At 39.1% G+C, this 18,349-nt stretch overlaps 1 long non-coding RNA gene across 19 annotated transcripts in view; it reads right to left on the bottom strand.

Annotated features, from left to right (window-relative positions):
• The window catches only part of LOC309368212, a 123,547-nt gene extending 105,444 nt beyond the window's left edge, over positions 1-18,103 (bottom strand). For 4 of the 19 annotated variants that reach the window (XR_014167601.1, XR_014167604.1, XR_014167606.1 and 1 more), the window contains exons 1-3: positions 17,998-18,096; positions 16,782-16,855; positions 10,879-10,925 (exon numbers count right to left, since the gene is read on the bottom strand). This is a non-coding gene — a long non-coding RNA (uncharacterized lncRNA). Of the gene's footprint in view, positions 1-8,474; positions 8,609-10,878; positions 10,926-13,381; positions 13,436-14,216; positions 14,357-16,781; positions 16,856-17,997 lie in introns of those variants that run through there. The other 15 variants (XR_014167598.1, XR_014167602.1, XR_014167605.1 and 12 more) reach the window with 9 other exon arrangements.
• Positions 18,104-18,349: the final 246 nt, after the last annotated feature.

Below are 18,349 nucleotides of genomic sequence, written 5' to 3'. Positions count from 1 at the left end.
AATGTCCCAATGCCCCAACTCCTGCCCCCAGGTGGGCAAATGCTGAAACAGAGAGATGCCACATTTGCACCATATCTTTAAAGCAGTATCATACCACTTTAAAAAGTCATGGCTTTCCCCAAATAATTATGGGAACTGTAGTTTGTTAAGGGTCCTGACTCCTGAGAATTTTTAAGAGACTCCCAATTCTCTTCACAGAGCTACAGTTTATAGAGTGCCTTAACAGTCTAGGTCTCTTCACAAGGAACTATGAGAATTGTAGCTCTGTGTGAGAGTAATGGGGGGTCCCTTAACAACTCTCAACACCAGCAGCAGGAGGCCCCATTAGCTAAAGTGGTGCTTCAGGTTAAGAACTGTTTCAGGTTAAGAACAGACCTCCAGAACGAATTAAGTACTTAACCTGAGGTACCACTGTAATGGCATTTAAACTGTACAGTATCAACATGACCAGAAAATAGACCATCTCCAACCCAAGTGCTGCATTGAGACGCTTCCTTCATAGACTCTTGTTCTACACCAGGCTTCCTCAACCTTGGCCCTCCAGATGTTTTGAGACTACAATTCCCATCATCCCTGACCACTGGCCCTGCTAGCTAGGGATCATGGAAGTTGTAGGCCAAAAACATCTGGAGGGCCAAGGTTCAAGAAGCCTGTTGTACACTAATAAATACCTGAAAAGGGCTAAAGCCTACTTCAGCCTTCTCCAACCTGATATACTCCAGATTTTTTTTACTACAGCTCCCATCCTAGGATGGGACCATAGGAGTCCTCATAAGGGAGCTGGTCCTGAAGGAAGAATTGTGAGGTGAGAGACTCCATCAGGCAAGGCCTCTTTCCACCTGCCTTGCTCTACCCTCTAGTCTCTGCTTCTCAATGTGTATTGTATTGTTTTACGTACTGTGGCTTGCTGTTGTTTTATTGATTATAGTTTAGATATTATTTATCGTAACTGTTGAGTGGATTTCTGTTTAACTTTTATATGTTGATATTATTAATTTATACTATTCTAATGATTGTTGAATGTTACTTTTTTGATGTAGGTTGCCTATTTTAAAGTTATGTTTTATTATCACATTTTTGTATTACATTAGATTGTTATAAGTCGTACATTTTTTGTTTCATCAGCTTGTAAACCGCCTTGAGTATTGTAAGAAAGACGGTATACAAATTTAAAATAATGATGATCCTCCCTTGCTACTGGCCATGCTGGAAGGGACTGATGAGAATTTCAAATTCCAAAACATGTGGGAGGAACCAGGTTGTGGAAGGCTGGTCTTGGGAACGTAGCTAAAACATTATCTTCTTCTGAGGTATAAAATATTGTTCCCCAGTTCACACAACTCTCAATTTCTGGCACAGTGCTCTGCTTTCCCATTTATTTCATAAAATTTACATATGGCTTGACTGTAGAAAAAACCTCGAAGAGGTTTCCTGTCGCAAGATGTAGCTCAATCTCCCAGGATCCCTAATATGCAACATTATAGAATTTCAAGCTTGCGTCTCACATGAGAAACTTGGAATAAAAAGTATTTCACATGTTTGTTCAGCATTGTCTTAGTGCACCTATCTAGTTGTTTCAAATTTTAGTTTAATATCTATGCAAAAGCAACCTTTTTTTCTAATACCTGGCATGAATAGATAAATCTTTCCTGAGACTTGTATTTTCTTGACTATAATACAACTAACAGATTTATACTAGAAATATATAGCATCATAAATTCCTACCTTAAAACATCCTGCTTCTGACTCTTCTTATCAACTTTGATATAACATGAATCAGCACACTCAATAATCTTACACTCCCACCCCCCAATAAATTTTGCCCTGCATCTGTGCACTTGCCGATGCTTGGTTTAAAAATGGTATTTCTTGGAAGAAAACTTCATACTTGCTTTCTAGTCTGTCAGGTGAAGTCAATGGAAAATAACTAGAATCTTTTTCCAAATGGCATTGTTAATCAAAGGAGGATACAGCTTTATCACAAAATAAAAAGGGGGGGGGGTCAAAATAAAAATCTGGATAACTGCCATCAATGTATCAGTGACAATAAATTTTAAGCCTCCAAATGACCAGTGTTTTTGGTTGCTGACAGGAACAACGTCAGTTGCCCCAGGGACACAGAACACAATATAAAAAGCTGGCTGCTGAGTAACGCTTCAGGAAGTAAATGTGAATTCAGAGAACGTAGGCTAGAAACAGCTCCACGTTTTTGCAGTACTATGATATAACCTAACTGTGGAAGGGCAAGAAGGCAGAAGTAGAAAATCCATACTGGGAATGTGCTGCACATGTGAAAAACTGCTGTGAAGAAATACCATATATTCTAATATGGAAGCAGGTAGGACCGAGCAGGCAGGTGAATTTGTTATTGCTTTCCAGGAGGGAAAGGAGGAGGGGACAAGTTGTGGGGAGCTTGGCATGGTGCAAATGTACCAGCTGAATCAATCCAGAGTTCCTGCCAGTGTGTTTGCACCCTGCTGACCTCTCCACTGTCTCACTCCTGTCCCTCATGGTAAGCAGCAGCAACCCACCTACAGGAACAGGAATGTAGCAAATCTACCCTGCCAGGTGAGCCTCTTCTGCTCTGATGTCTGGACAAAATCAAAAATTCACAACGAAACCTAGAACAGGAATTTGGACTACCATCCATCTTCTGATCCAGTCTTCAAGGCTTTCCTAACCTCGTACCTGCCAGGTCCCACCTGCTTGATTAACTGAATAAAAGAACCCGGATGTCAAAGCAGCGGTGAGGAGTATTCATGACACTGAAAGTTAGTATTGACAATTTTATTAGAATGGTTTGGGGTTTTTTCATTTCCATGCACACCCAATGGATCTCCACAGGGATTGCATTCTGTTAGAAGCCTTGGCTAAACAGTGCTTAGATTCTACCTGCCTGCCTTATTTTAAATGCCTACATGGAGAATCCATGAGTCATCTTACAGGGAAAGTGGCTAAATAAATGTGTGCAAGCCAGGTATCATACATCTTCCAGACAGCTATGAGTAGACAGCTAAAAATTCCTACTCTTAGCATTTACCCTCTTTCAATATGAGAAGCTGGAAGATGAGGTACAGACCACTTCATAAACCTGGGAGGCATGGTCCAGTTACTCCAAATAGTTGGCTAACATCAAGGAGGCAGGTGCAACTAATTGGAATGTCTTGTGGGTCATTCTCAGGTGAGATAGTTCAAAATCCAGACCCCCACCTGACCCCAGATCTCTCTTGTGGGAAATCAATCAATCAATCAATCAATCAATCAATCAATCATTATAATCACTATTGTGGTCAAAGACCAGACAGCTCTTTTGTGGGAATAGAAGGGACATATGAAGTTACTATTATAGAGCAAATCAGCTAAATTCAGTGTGTCTCAGCAAATATGACCCAGTGCTAAACTAACATATGGTTAAATCCACTAGCAATTCATTGGTTGTGCTGGGAAGATATTCAAGGTCCCTTCACATCTGTCAGTAGCATGTCTCAGTTTCCCCAAGTTGTTATTCTCAATTATTTTCATCACCTCCCCAGCATACACAGATTGTAAGACTGATTCCTAGTGCCTTTGTTGCACAGATGGCTTCAATGCCTACCCAACATGAGCTATTCAAGTTGCTCTTGTTGTTACGCTATCAGTATACAGAGTGCTTTACAGAGTGAAATCAGGTAAGCTCCAAGGAGCTTGCAACCTATTTGTTGACACTACTGGTGACATACCGGGGAGGAGGAAGGAAGACTTAGGAAAATGTGACACGCAAATGGAGAAAGATAACAAATGAGAAGGATAACAAGGAACAAATTGTTCCTTGTTGAGTCATGAAGCCAATATTTCTGTTGAGGATGAGTATTAGTTTTGGACTACAACTCCCACCAGCCCTGGGCAGACCACCATGGCTGTGAGGCTTGAAGGACACACTCCCTGCTTTGCAGGCCTTTCCCATCTGACCTGGGAGGGCAGGGCCTGACTGATTCTAGCTACAAAAGCTAAGGCTGTTGAACAGACCTTTGTCATGGGGTATTGCTTAGGACAGAGCTTTCCAGACTTTTCATGTTGGTGACTCACTTTTTAGACATGCATCATTTCGTGACACAGTATTTCAGTTTTACTAGCAAGCCGGATATTAAACTAACCCCTTTCCAGCCCCAGGAGGAGTGCAGGAAGCATTCGCGTGACACACCTACACACTACAGTCAACACACTAACATGCCACAACACAGTTTGGAAAGCTTTGGCTTAGGGTTTTTTGTGGGGGGTATTGTTGCTGTTATTGATGTTAATTTTTTGTGGAGGGGATATGTATGCACTGGGTATGTACATATGACTATGTGTGATGACCACATTCACTGCTGGGAAGTGGCAAATGGTGAATTTAGCCCTTGGACAAAAAATAGTTATGCCCCTCCAGTGTACCACATATTAAATATTAAAAATATTTTTTTCACTGCCCATACTGTGTACAAGTAAATGTTTCCTATAACTTCATATGTACATTAAAAGCCTCAACTATTCTTTGTGCTTATAAGACTGGAGAGACAAACCTAAAATAAATGTTTTCAGTTCTAAGCAAATCATTCTTCTTTTCTGACAGTGTAATATTGCTGCAGTAGTATGCCCCTGATGCCTAGGCTACATCTAATTGAAACACCACTTTTTACTGTCAAGCTGAGCAGAAGTCAAACGCATATCATTTGTTTCAGTTCTGTCATGCCACACAAGTGTTGCATATGAAAGTTAGCTTCTAATGGGGGGAAATGTAAAGCAGATTATAAATAACTTTACAGGACTTGCATTATTAATATTACATTACCAAGCAAACTCCAGGAAAATCACATTTGCATATTGATACTATAAGTAAGTTTGGAATTAACAAGACAGCAATCAGGGTAACACAAATTGTGCAGCGATGGGAACCTTCAATCACAAATCATATGCTTTGCCTTCTCTTTGTATGCCTATCTTGATGTCTCACTCTATACCTCAAAGCAGGTCCCCTCTCTGGTTCCATAACCCACTTTTGGAATCACTATCACCACCAAACCTAACACATTCATCCATTCATTCATTATTTACATCAGAAATAGCAGTTAGCAGCCAAAAGGGTTCTTAGATTTGGGTTATATGAAAACCAATAAATTAAAACAAAGCCACCACTGCCCACAGGCTTACAACCCAAAAGGTTCAACATAGCAGGAAAACATGATAAGGAGGGAAAAAAACAAGCTGAGGCTTAAATAGTAGTTCTCATGTAGAACAGATGCAATGGAAACAATTATGGGACTAACGGAGCCTGGTAGAGCTGGTCTTTCAGCAGATCTGATGAAACAGGATTGCTTCCTATCTCTCTTGCTCAACATGAAAACAGGGAAGGTATCAGATTTGTTTCAAAAGACAAGTTTAAAGGCTTGGGGTTGGAGACACCACCAACTGGTTCTGAAAAGAATCCACAGAAGGGACGATGCATCTTTCATAATGTAGGTGCCACCATTTGTCTGCAGACAAAGGTTTCACTTGACTTGGTGGTGGTATATGGAGTTGAACATGCCTCTGAAGAGGATTGGTAGGTAGAATGGAATGGTCACAACCTTATCTTTACACTTGAGGTGTATAATTTTAGGACCCACTTTCTTACAAGTTGTTTTAAACTGTTTTCAGTTTCTAAAGATGCTGTAACACACCCGGTGACCTTTAGAGTGAAAGGTGGATAATTTATAATAATTAATAATTATAAATCATTTAGGGCTAACATCAGCTGTTTAAAATTGGAGCCAGATGAACTAGCCCAGTTTTAAATACTTCAAGCCTCACACAGTCCCATGGACTAGATCATATGCCTCCTTTTTGCCCTCGCCAAGGTTGGAACGATAGTGTCAGTTATCCTTTCTATAGCCTCACAAAGGAGGCTTGTTATGTTGGGTTTACCTCTCTTAGGGACAACCTCTCTCTGCCCACAGAAAGGGAAAAGCCAAACGATCCTACATCCCCTGAGAAATCTTCCCAGGTATCATAGAACAAATATGTATCCACAAACCAAAACTAAGTCCATTTGAGACAGACTCATTTCCCTCAAATTTTCTGTTCTCAAGATATGCTTATTTGTATCCAGCTGCCCATGACTGTATATATGTGTGAATAGAATGAACTGACTTTGTGCTTGTTATTAATTCAGGTGCCCTTCTTTTCCTTCTGTTTAAGAAAACAAAACGTAACGAGGAAAGTTTGTTCTGTGTTTTTTTGCAAAGCAACAGGAATAGCTCTTAACACTCCATTGCTGACTGTTTGTTCATTATAGACTGTACATAAAAATGGATAAAGGAAGAAAGGTTTCACTAAATGAGAATGGTTAAGAATACACACAAAGGGTTGTCTTCAATCAGTAATAACCTGATGTCAGGTAACATGTTTATTATAGTACTTAGTGCCCTGGCAGTGAAATGAGGGTGTACCTGTCAGAGATTACATACTTACAATTGTCAAATCAAGTCATTTAGTTACTGACATCATGACAGTAGTCAACGCCAGTTTATTTTTTCATTCCATTGTACCTAATGTCACCAGCAGGAGAAACATTTCAGTTTTTCTTCCACTCTGTTCACATGTTATGAAAAACATTGTACAATGACACAAATATGCTTGCACAGTCCCGGCTTTAATTGCTTAATTCTTGAATTTCAAGTACCTCAGAAAAGATGTTGAAGTTTGGTTTCTCTTCCTTGCTTTTCAAAGAAGCTTTGTGATCCTGTACTGGTATCTTTGTTTCATAAGATAGAAGTGAGAAGGCAAAACACACACACACACACACACACACACACACACTAATGTATCTGTCACTCACCGTACTTTGTTTATCTTTGACTTTTTTTTCAACTAGGATAATGAAAATCAATAAAGTAGTTTCACTTCTACGCATTCACAGTTTGCAAGCTGCTCTATATTATATCTGAGAGCTACGATTCTGCAAACTTGCTTAACCCTAGGCTTTGCTGGTCAATAAGAGACCATTTTCAATTTTAAAGCTGGTATGTATGGTTATATATTTCTGTTTTTAGAGTGAATCGCTTGGCTATGAAGTCACTCTGTATTTCCATTATGTGTCAACCTTTCATTTACAGTTTCATTACAAGTTTCTTTCCAAGAACTAATATTTCTCAAAGAGGGTATTATATAGGCAAATGCATCAATTTCGGTTTCTCTGAGGGTAGAATTAAATGTAGTGCTAAGTATTAGCACAAGCATTTCTCCCCTCCCCTCTTCTTGCACACTGTTTTGGGGAAATCTCCTGAATCTCCAGATCTGAGGGCAGTGCAGGGGGCACAGAAGGAGGAGTGAGCAAAGTCCCATTTTGCATTAGCAGACGTCTTTAAGCTGGCTTCTGCTACAAAAGCTCAGTAGTTGAATCTGACTCTCAGTTTCTCATTTACCCGACTCCCACACCAATTTGTGAATTCTTTTTTTTAAAAGTCCTCGTGAAAATTTATCAGCATTTTAGTACACATTTTTCTCCTAATATACACAATGTGCAAATTTCCGTAATGTACACAAACTTTCACTAATATGTGCCTTTCATGCACTGTTTATATACTCTGCATTCTTGCACACACTAGTGGGCTGGAGAATTGAGCTGCAAAATTCAGAGAAATGTAAGTTTTGAAGGATGACTGTGCTTCAGTTCACATATTGGTACAGGCAGAAAAGGGTAAATTGGCTAGATTCATCTTTAAATGTGAGCTCTGCCCAAGTGAGCTGAATAAAATGTATGCTGGGCCCATCCCTAACTTATACCTTGTTAAAACAACAAAGATGACAATGCTGCACACAAATGTACTGGATCTGTCAAATCAGGATGAATGCTTATGCTCATTCATCTCCTCATATAACCTTCCTACAAACAAATGCCCAATAAAGACTTTGTGCAGGATATTCATAGAATTGTAGAGTTTGGTGGGACACCAATGGTCATCTAGTCCAACCGCCTGCAATGAAGGAATCTCAACTAGATCATAAAAGGCAGAATTCAGGATGAATGTTTGGTAATCTGAAGGAGCCCTCCATGTGCTGAACATTTCACTTGCCTACAAAAAGTCTGGACATACAGTGATACATCTGGTTACGAACTTAATTCGTTCTGGAGGTCTGTTCTTAACCTGAAACCGTTCTTAACCTGAGGTACCACTAACTAATGGGGCCTCCCGCTGCACCTGTGCCGCCACTGCATGATTTCCGTTCTCATCCTGAGGTAAAGTTCTTAACCCGTGGTACTACTTCCAGGTTAGCAGAGTCTGTAACCTGAAGAGTTTGTAACCCGAGGTGTTTGTAACCCAAGGTACCAATGTACAGCCTAAATTTGCCCATGGAAACTTGAATTCTGTTTACGATACAGCATGAATAATAAATTATGGTTTTATTACAAGAAAATCTTTATCCAACAGTATCACATAACATATATACATATGCGTATGTGTGTTAGATACTTGTGGAATTAAAATGCTTGTCCGAAAATAGCAAATGTCACCAGTAGTTATTTATTCGCTTGAGGTGAAAGAATAAGATTAGTCACTTGACAAAATTGTGGAGCTCCTCTTAGATAATAGTACAAAAGGTCAAAATGCTGTATGTCAAGAACAAATTTAAACAGTAAAAACACAAATACTGTACATAGCAAAACAAGCCATCCTTACAAAACATAGATGAAAGCCCATGTATTGATATATATAGCAAGTCACAAAGGTTAGGAAATAACAACAGTGATGGCAGTCTTAGACCCTTCAACATTTTCCTGTGAATATCTACTTGGAATGGAACAAAATTATCAGCAGCAGATATGGGCATCTACTTCCCTAGTCCAAAGCAGTGAGGAAGAAAAATACGAAGGACAAAAGTGGTGCTCAGCTTTTCCACTTCTCCCCTGTAAAACTCAACCCTGCCACCATCACCACCCATTTGCAAATGTATTATGACAGGGTTATATGAAATTAACTTAGATCCATTAAATTAAACATGTCTATGCTAAGAAAATCTTATTGGATATAACCCAGATTTTCCAGGGTTTTAAACAGAAGACATTCCCAGGCTTACCTAGAGATGCTAAGGACTGAACGTGGAAACTGTTGCATGCAAAAACATGTGTTGTACCTGAGCAATGGGCTTTTTGATTATTATAAACGTAGTAAGCACAGTCTGACTTTCTGATGCACCCACAAAATGAATGTAGTATTCACGAATGAAGAAAAAAAATACTTTTTTCACACAAGTTATTAACAGTTAACAGCCAACTGAAATTTAAAATATGGTAACTTCCATGGTATAATTTGTTATCAATTTCCAAACAGTGTAGAAATTGGAGAAACACCACCATTTTAGTAGATCAGTTACTACGTCTGAAAAACATACTTTTTATTTAATTTCATTCTTCTTTTTTAGATGTAAGGCGTTCTGACAAACAACATGCATTTGACTTTATAGAGCCAAACATTTGGAAATTCAGATAAATGATCAAACATTTGAAGACCAAAGCTAGCATTCTCTATAATGTGCCTGCCCTAGGCATCTGCCTTGGCTCTCTAAGTGGTAAGAGCAGACCTGATTTTCAAATATATTTCATAGACTTGATGAAAGTGTAAAATGTAGCTAGATTAACACTGAAATGAAAAATACATGTGAACCTAAATATTTTAATTTTGACTCAGTGAAAAAACTGAAGCTGCAAGAGTGGTGAAATATTTAAAAATATGAAAGCAACTAATCCAAAAATGATATTTAAGAAGCACTTTTAAAAAAAATATATACACTTTTGAAATGGCCTAATGGGCAAGCTTGTTGAAGCAAATGCATAAATGTAATCAAGAAGCAATTAGAGGGAAATGATGTATTAAAATGGATAAACTTCAACAGACTAAATAGCTCTCATTTTGAATCATTTTTACAGCATTGTGAATTTAAAACGTAATGGGCAAAAAGGCAGCTTCTGCCTCTTCAAATTCTGGCAAGCTAAGAGCATTTTTTCCACTTGATTAAATCACTGTAGGAAACCAATATACATTGATTAACTTTCATATTTCTTCAAAGGAAGGGAATGTTGCATATGTGAAAACAAAACCACGTGGGCAGAGTTAATTTGAATACAGTTAACAGACATAGATGAAATTTCTCAAATCTAAGATCTGACATGCTCTAAGCATATTTTTTTCCAGAACTAGAACATTCACTAAACTTGATGAAGTAGGTTTCTGTCATCACAGAGACTTAATCCAATGCCCATGGCAGTCCATCAAAAGGATAAGTCCCTTTGTAGCCAGGTCAGAAAATAAAGGAGACAGTTTATTTTAACATGGCATTTATAGTTACTTTTCAATTATATCCCTGTGGTTTGCGGACTAACAGACAGACAACAAAATTGGAAGCCATTACAGTAGCCAAGACCCCATCAGAACTAGACATTTAAAGGAGAATCAGTCCTGTCTACCCCCAAAAAATTATGAGAATTGCAGATTATTAAGAGCATGGGAGTTGTTAGGACACCCATATTTCCCTCACAGAGCTACAGTTATCAGAGTGGTTTAACAGTCAATTCTTCTTCCCAGAGAATTCTGTCATTGTAGCTCTTGGAGGGAAATGTTTCTTACTTAACAACTCTCATCAGCCTTAAACTACAGATCCCAGGATTATTTGAGGGAAGCTACGGCTGTTTAAAGAGGTATGATACTGCCAGAGTTGAGAGGACAAATGCACATCATCTACATCTCAATAGTTTCACATCCTCTCTACCCTCTGCACGTGATTTATAGTCATCTATCTCATTTAAATATGTATTTGCACATATAGACTGCTCATATTAATCTATACATTTAATGGAACTGAGAGACGTTTTCCATAACTCACTTAACGTGATGAATATGACTTCTACCACAATAACCACGGGAGTCCGTCTGCAAAAAAATATACATTAACGTTTGAGAGGAAATGTAACAATCAAAGGAAACATCAGCAAAGATACCACTGAGATGATCCATCTACCATCTGAATCATCACAATGTACCTTTAAAATTCCTAGGAACTAACAGATAGCAGAGCCAGAACCCCAAAAAGTCAGGATTCTACTGTCATTTACTTTGTGATACCTGTGATACAATAACCCAGCAGATTGCTGAAGAGCACTTGCCTCCTTTAATAAAGTATTATAGGCAAGTGATTCAATTAGTCACCTAAGCTAACAGTATGCTCTGCACTGGGATGTATTGAACCTAAACCATCAATAGCAGACATCTGCCCAGTCTTACTAGGAAAATCACCAACGGAATAACTTCCATTGCTGGTCAAATATGCTTCTTGGAATCCATGCATTGTTCAAAAAGAAAGAAAGAAAGAAAGAAAGAAAGGAAGGAAGGAAGGAAGGAAGGAAGGAAGGAAGGAAGGAAGGAAGGAAGGAAGGAAGGAAGGAAGGAAGGAAAGCAAGAGACACACTTTTGGATTTTCCCCATACGGGAAATGCAAGAGATATCATTTGTAGTTCAGGGATCTCACAAAGTATGAGCTGTTCCAATCACCACTTGCCCACTTGTGACTGGGAAATCTAGATTATATATACTGGTTGAGCTTATGCTTTATTTGCCTTTTTTCCTTCAAAAGGACTGATTAAAATAGTTATTTTAAGTTTTAATGTTATTTTGCATTCATAAATCAACTGAATGGTGCATTAATTTGAAATTACTTGGCAAATGATTTACAAATGTCTAACACTCTGAGGCAGAATTTATGCAAATGGATTAACTGGGTATCTTAGTAATGCAGATGACAATTATTAATGTTTTTCCATTAGTACAGTTAAGATGCATGAAGTCAGTGGTATTTATGAATCCTAATGCTTTCAGTTTGCAAGCTATAGTGTTTGGTAAAGGGAAAAAACAAACTTGCTAATAGAAATGCACTTTTTATTAATTAACATTTCCAAGTGTATTATAATAAGTTGCTGATAACAAAATCTAATTTTAAATAAAGAATTAATCTGATGTCTATCTCTCAGGCTCCCACTTCAAAACGGCAAGCAGGTTTCAGCAAGTGTGTCTTCAATGTGTTTTAAGATACCTGGTTCCCTACCCCATCCACCCACCCACAGTTTTCACTTTCCTTGGTGTACAACATTCCTTCACTGCAAGGATGTAGGGAGTGGTGGCCACAAGAATATCAGAAAATTGTATCAACCTGGTGCAGAAAGTGACTCTTGTTTTGTTTTGTTTTAGTTTTAGTTGAGTTTTAGTTTTAAGCAGTGTGTCTTTAACAGCATCCAGTAGTTGAGGGAAAAAATGGAAGGGGTGAAGAAGTAGGAAGACTATTCTGAGAATGTGATGATTGGTTATGAATAGAGCTCTCTTTGAGCATTATTAGAATCTATTTCTTATAGTTGAAAGGGTAGATACAAAACTTCGCCTCCCAGTTTCTTGTCAACCTGCTGCCATGTACTTTGCTGAACTGTTCTTTAAGGATAAAGCATGGGGAAATGGGACCACTGTGTTGCACTCCTAAATACAGGGATGTGGGTGGCGCTGTGGTCTAAACCACTGAGCCTCTTGGGCTTGCCGATTGGAAGGTCGGCGGTTCGAATCCCCACGACGGGGTGAGCTCCCGTTGCTCTGTCCCACCTACTGCCAACCTAGCAGTTCGAAAGCACACCAATGCAAGTAGATAAATAGGTACCGCTGTGGCGGGAAGGTAAACAGTGTTTCCGTGCACTCTGGCACTAATCACTGTGTTTCATTGCACCAGAAGTGGTTTAGTCATGCTGGCCACATGACCCAGGAAACTGTCTGTGGACAAACGCCTGCTCCCTCAGTGTGAAAGCGAGATGAGCGCCGCAACCCCATAGTCGCCTTTGACTGGACTTAACTGTCCAGGGGTCCTTTACCTTTACCTTTTACTCCTAAATATATAAATTCAAGTCTGTCAAAAGCCTGACTTAGAATCTGAAATACATACCACAAACCTCTTTGGGTATGAATAGAGAGGGCTAGTACAGCCTCTGAATCTCTGCCACACAGAGCAGGCAGTAATTCCACCACTCTCTAAGTATCTTGGAGGCCTTGATGCTATCAAAGTGCAGAACAGGGGAGTTATTGCTACACGTATTCCAATGTCTATGGAGTGCCAGCGGGACAGCAATACCCTCTTAACATACCAGAGGCTTCCATGCATAGGAAGTTTCACATTGGAAGTTATTTGAATCTATTGATTCTCTAAGGTTAGCCTTCTATCGTACATAATTAAATGGCATTTGAGCAAAGTAATTTCTGTGGGATAACCAGCCAAATAAAACCAACATGCTTAAGTCTAATTAATGAATGAAGGGGTTAAGACCATAGAGTAAGCTGTCCTGCCAGGCTTAGCTCACCTTGGGAAGGACTTCGTAATCAAGCCTTTGTTCTCCTCCCAGGAGTCAGCTACACTGGTGAAGAAAAAGCGCTTTATATGTGTAGTATATGCATTATAACACTGTGACACCACATGGTGCTGTGGAGTTCCGTTTTTGCCAATATGATTTCTTATACAAAGTTTACAACACATTGAACTGAAATGCTTCTTTGATCCAGCCACTGTCTACCAAAGAAGCTCAATGTGTAAAGAGGTTTTGAGCTTGTTGATGCAGATCAAACTTCATGGCTATTACAGTTGCATATGTTCCCATACCAATAATTTAGGAACTCACCACTGAAGCTAAAGCCAAATTTTACTGTCTGTGCAACCTTTTCTGAATACTGTATGGAAAAGCACATGAATTTGACCTTTGGAGAGTTTGTAAGTAAACTATTTCTAACTTATCAAATGTGTGGACTTTTACTATGCTAAGGGAAGAGGGAAACTTTTGAAGGAACTTAGAAGGGCATATTTTAAAGGTCTATGTCTCCACACTTTTATTTCAATTTCTATATTTAAATCTCTGCTGGGGTTCTCTCACCAAAGAGTACTTACCCAACTTGGGTCTTTGCATCCAGGAATTCTCTTTTATACACCTATTTTTTCCTTGCCACTAATAGTTTCAGGAATAGCTTGCAATATAGCACGAGTGCCTGCTGCTCAAAGAATCCAGCTGGGTACATACAATTCCATGGGAATATTTAAAGTAGCTATTTGGATGCTATCCAGTCTTATTAAGTGCTCTAGAGTTGCTAATTTTATTTCTAGTGCATATATCTCAGTGAAGTGATGGACCTTGTCCAAAAATTTACCTAAAGCCAAATTTTCTCACTGTATCCAAGCAAATTGTTTCCATATAATGACAGTTATCCACTGAGACAGAACCAGCACCACATAAATGCTTGTTTTGGTATCTTCTGGGGCTCTAGGATGTCCACCTCTGATACTCAACCTTTAGCTTAAAAAACAAAACAAAAACCCTCAATTAAGCCGTTTGGAGCTGTAGCCTTTCCCCCTCTTCGTGATTGACAAATCTATCAATTATTGGTTCTCTAAGTTGTTGGTTCGCTAAGTTGTTCATTGTTCCAATCTTAAATTGTGAGATGTAACAAGAAACCCCAGGGAATGAGAAAGAAGTTGCATGGGCTCATCAGAGATAACACACCAGGAACAGTGAGTTGAGAGGTTTAAACTTAAAGCTTTAAGAAAATAAGCTCTGCTGAAATACACATATTCAATAACTGTACAGATTTTAATGACATATGGTACTTCACCACAGTTCCTTTTCTTTAAAAAAAACACAAAAAATGGTTATTTGCCTTCTCCGTCATGCTTTCATAAAGGACAAATATGCAGTGTATTCGGGGGTGATACAAATGTAAAAGGTACTGCCTTTTACATTAAAATAATTGAATACTTATGTGCGGTCAATTTTTGAAGGACCTTTCAAGGGAGAACATTAGGCCCTTATATTTAGCTGTGATGGATTATATCTGGCTCGCACAGGAATCAAAAAACAGGAACTGACTTGCATTCTCAAGCTGGTAGAGACACTAATGGCTAGCTTTGCTTTCTAGGCAATTTAAATTTGCCTTGTATTTGTCCATGCTGGGAGAGACCTGCCTCTGAAATCTTGGAGAGATGTTGCCAGTCGGTGAAGATAATACTGCGCTAGAGGGACCAATTGCCCAATGCATTATAAAGGAAGCAGTGAAAGTTGACAGTTCCCTGTAGTTTCTCATATTAAATTCAAACCTGCACAGGAAAAAGGAAGAAATTGAAAACAAGTGTCCAATATGGTCTCTCCCTTGTGGGTAATGTTGAGCACATGTTGCCCTCCCATGAGCCTCTGCATATGTTGATGCAGGTGACAGGAAGCATACAGTAAAAGGTTGTGTCGCCCTTTAACCTTCCATAATCCTTGGCCAAATTTCATTTTTATCAGAGATAGGAGCTATCAGAGGCCAGGCTGAGGAGAGCTACTCTGTTGAGGAATGGTGGGGGCCTCCCCCTCCCCCTGCTCCTGACCAGAATCCTGCAACTGCCCAGAAGCAGTGGAGCAGTATAGATTTGGAGCAGTGGTTTGCAGAGTAACATAGTTTGGAAGACAGCAGCTGGGCAGAACTGAGTGGGAACAGCTAGGAGGAGAAGAACAGGGAGAGAGAGAATTAACAGACTCCCTTCTGCTGGAAAGTGTCCCAGTGCTCAGTCCAAAGTCAAGGAGAGCAGATAAGGTAGCTACACAGAAGACCAAATGGTTGTGAGATCAGGTTACCAGACAAAAAGTGATGGAGGTGGCTGGGGGGGGGGAGTGGGTGGAAACCTTAATTAGGAGACCTTTCCTCTGAGAATGGAGTCTTTGTTCTTTCACTGTGAACATTAAATATCTCTTTAGCTGGTAAGACTAATCGCTTTGTTTTGCTCATCCACGGCCAAAGGGAGGGAGGAAGCCATTTCCCCGAAGCCTGGCAGGAGCACTGGGGGGGCTCAGCCCTCTCACAGAGGGAATTCCACACCTCCTTTCCCTTTTTGGTTTCTCTCAGTTCCCAAAGTGGGCAATATTGGACATGGCTGTCATCAGGCATGGGCCATGGAGTGGCTTTTCTGTTCTGTTCCCTTCCCTTGACAATCATGCAAGTCCTATATTGTCACATGGCACTAAAAATCCTCCACTCTGGGCTGTGTGGTGGTAATTTAGTGGAAATATAACAACAACATAAATTCCTATAAGGAAGCAGCCTTATCCTGAGACAGAACACTGGTCCATGTAGCTCAGTATTTGACACACACAGTCAGCATCTCTCTAGAATTTCAGACAGAGGTCACTCACAGCTTTACTGGGGCTGCTGCAATTTTAACCTGAACATAAGACCTTTTGTATGCAAAGCAGATGTTTTCTCACAAGAGCTATAGTGCTGAGTTCCTATAGTGCTGAGGCTGAATAGCACTTGATAGCAAACAGGATGCCGATCTAGTTCCTCTCTTCTGCATCTTCATCTTGTCTACCATCAGGCGGTGATAACTTAGATTGGATCCAAATGTTTATTTATGGATTCAGTTTTATACTTCTGTTGCAGCTTTTTTATTATTATTTGTGAAGAACTAGGTAATTTGCTTCTGGAAAGTGCTAGAGTTAGCCGTAGTAAATCTTTCACCAGAGTAGAAAAGTAGTTAAAATCAAATGAGCTGGGAGCCCATAATTATTTTATAGAAGTCTCAATAAAGACACAGATCCTGAAGGACACACTGGGACAAAAAGGTCAAATGTATAATGAAAACTATTCATTATAGCGACAAAACATGCTCTTCTAACATGTCTTGACAGAAGCCAAACAGCTTTGAAATACATCACATATAATAGTTATTGGAATGATTACCTTTCCTGTTCAGAGTAAGCCTTGTATCTGGTGTCTATACTCTGAAAATCAGCACATGGATCAGCTAATCCAGTCTTGAAGCAAATGAGAGAAATGTATATAATCATAACTTTCTAGTATTAGTAGCTGGAATTGTGGTTGGCAGTATGTATAGATAGGTCAAGGTTTAATAAACAACTCAATTAAAATCACTTTTTGGGTATGGGAATGTTGAATTTAGCTTCAGCTAGATTTCATCTTGTGCACTTGAATCCTTTTTCTGCATGGTTTTTAATATTAGAGAACTCTAAGGATCCATGTAAACAAAATCCATGTAAACAAAATAGAATGTGTAGTGTTTGATTTTCTTCCAAGAGATACCTGTCCCATTCCCAGATTCCTAAATGCTGCAACAGGTTGTTTGAGAAAGATAATTTAGCCTTGTCTTGTCACTGGGCAGTACATCCCCTGCATAGCTAAAAAGGACTGGCCCACAAGGTGATACATTTTAAATCCAATATGTATATTTTGTGATGCACCCAGAACCTTGGATCTTAGCTGTCAATCTTGCTTCCACAGACAGAAAAAAATTGCAAGACCCACAGATTTAATGAAAGGGGGGAAGAAAGGATACTTTGTAAAGAGAGAAAAGAAAAAATGAAGGGACATTTTGCACCATATTATCCCATGGTATTTCATTCAGTGGTGCCAACAATATTACAAAAATGAAACTCTTGTTAATTAAAACTGCAAGGATGCTAGGGAAAAAAATCAACAATGAGAGCAATAAGCACAAAGTGCCCCCATTTCTCATCAACTATAGCCTTTAGAAATTTACCACATAATGCTAATGCTAGTCAATCAATATTTCATTTTGGTGCTCTAAAATGATGAAATCTTTGACCATAGATCCTGATAGATTGAGAGTTACATAACATGAATGGAGGTCTGCCTTCACTCTCATAATTGCTCCTTTATTTAACTACATCAGATGAAATAGCTTTCATACTTCAGTTTAATTCAGAACAAATCCTTTTTCCAGATATTCTGAAAAATATATATCAGAGATTGGGTTTCTATTACTGTTTAGCAAAGGGATGGGAAACATGTGGTCCTTCAGATGTTGTTGGGCTCCTAACTCCCATCAACACCAACAAGTCTGGTCAAAAGTCAGAGATGATGGGAAATCAGAGACCCACGGTTCCACATCCCTGATTTAGCATAAAACCTACGGTACCTTGTCAAATGCCACATCACTGCAGTTTAACAATTGAAATGGGGATTTGTGTTTTCCCCCTTTCTGTTCTTTTATTGCTTCTTTGCTTTCTATAATATTCTTCTGGCATTTCTAAACAAAGAGAAATTCTAAAAGCAATTCTAGATTTGGAGCATGCAGAGTTTGCTACAGGCTTCAGTTCCATCAGTACACTTACTCATTTCTTAACTTTAATGATGCATTTCTAAAACGCTACATTTCTAGGGCACATATCTGAAAACAGTTGAAAACTAACTTGTGAACAACAGTTAATTTTATACTGAAGAGTCTGGAAACCCCTTTATATATTTCACCACTTGGGAAGGGTCTTTTT

Source organism: Podarcis melisellensis, assembly GCF_964234715.1.
Source record: "Podarcis melisellensis genome assembly, chromosome: 4".
In the NCBI taxonomy this organism is placed as follows: domain Eukaryota; kingdom Metazoa; phylum Chordata; class Lepidosauria; order Squamata; family Lacertidae; genus Podarcis; species Podarcis melisellensis.
This window is presented reverse-complemented; position numbering and strand designations above follow the sequence as displayed.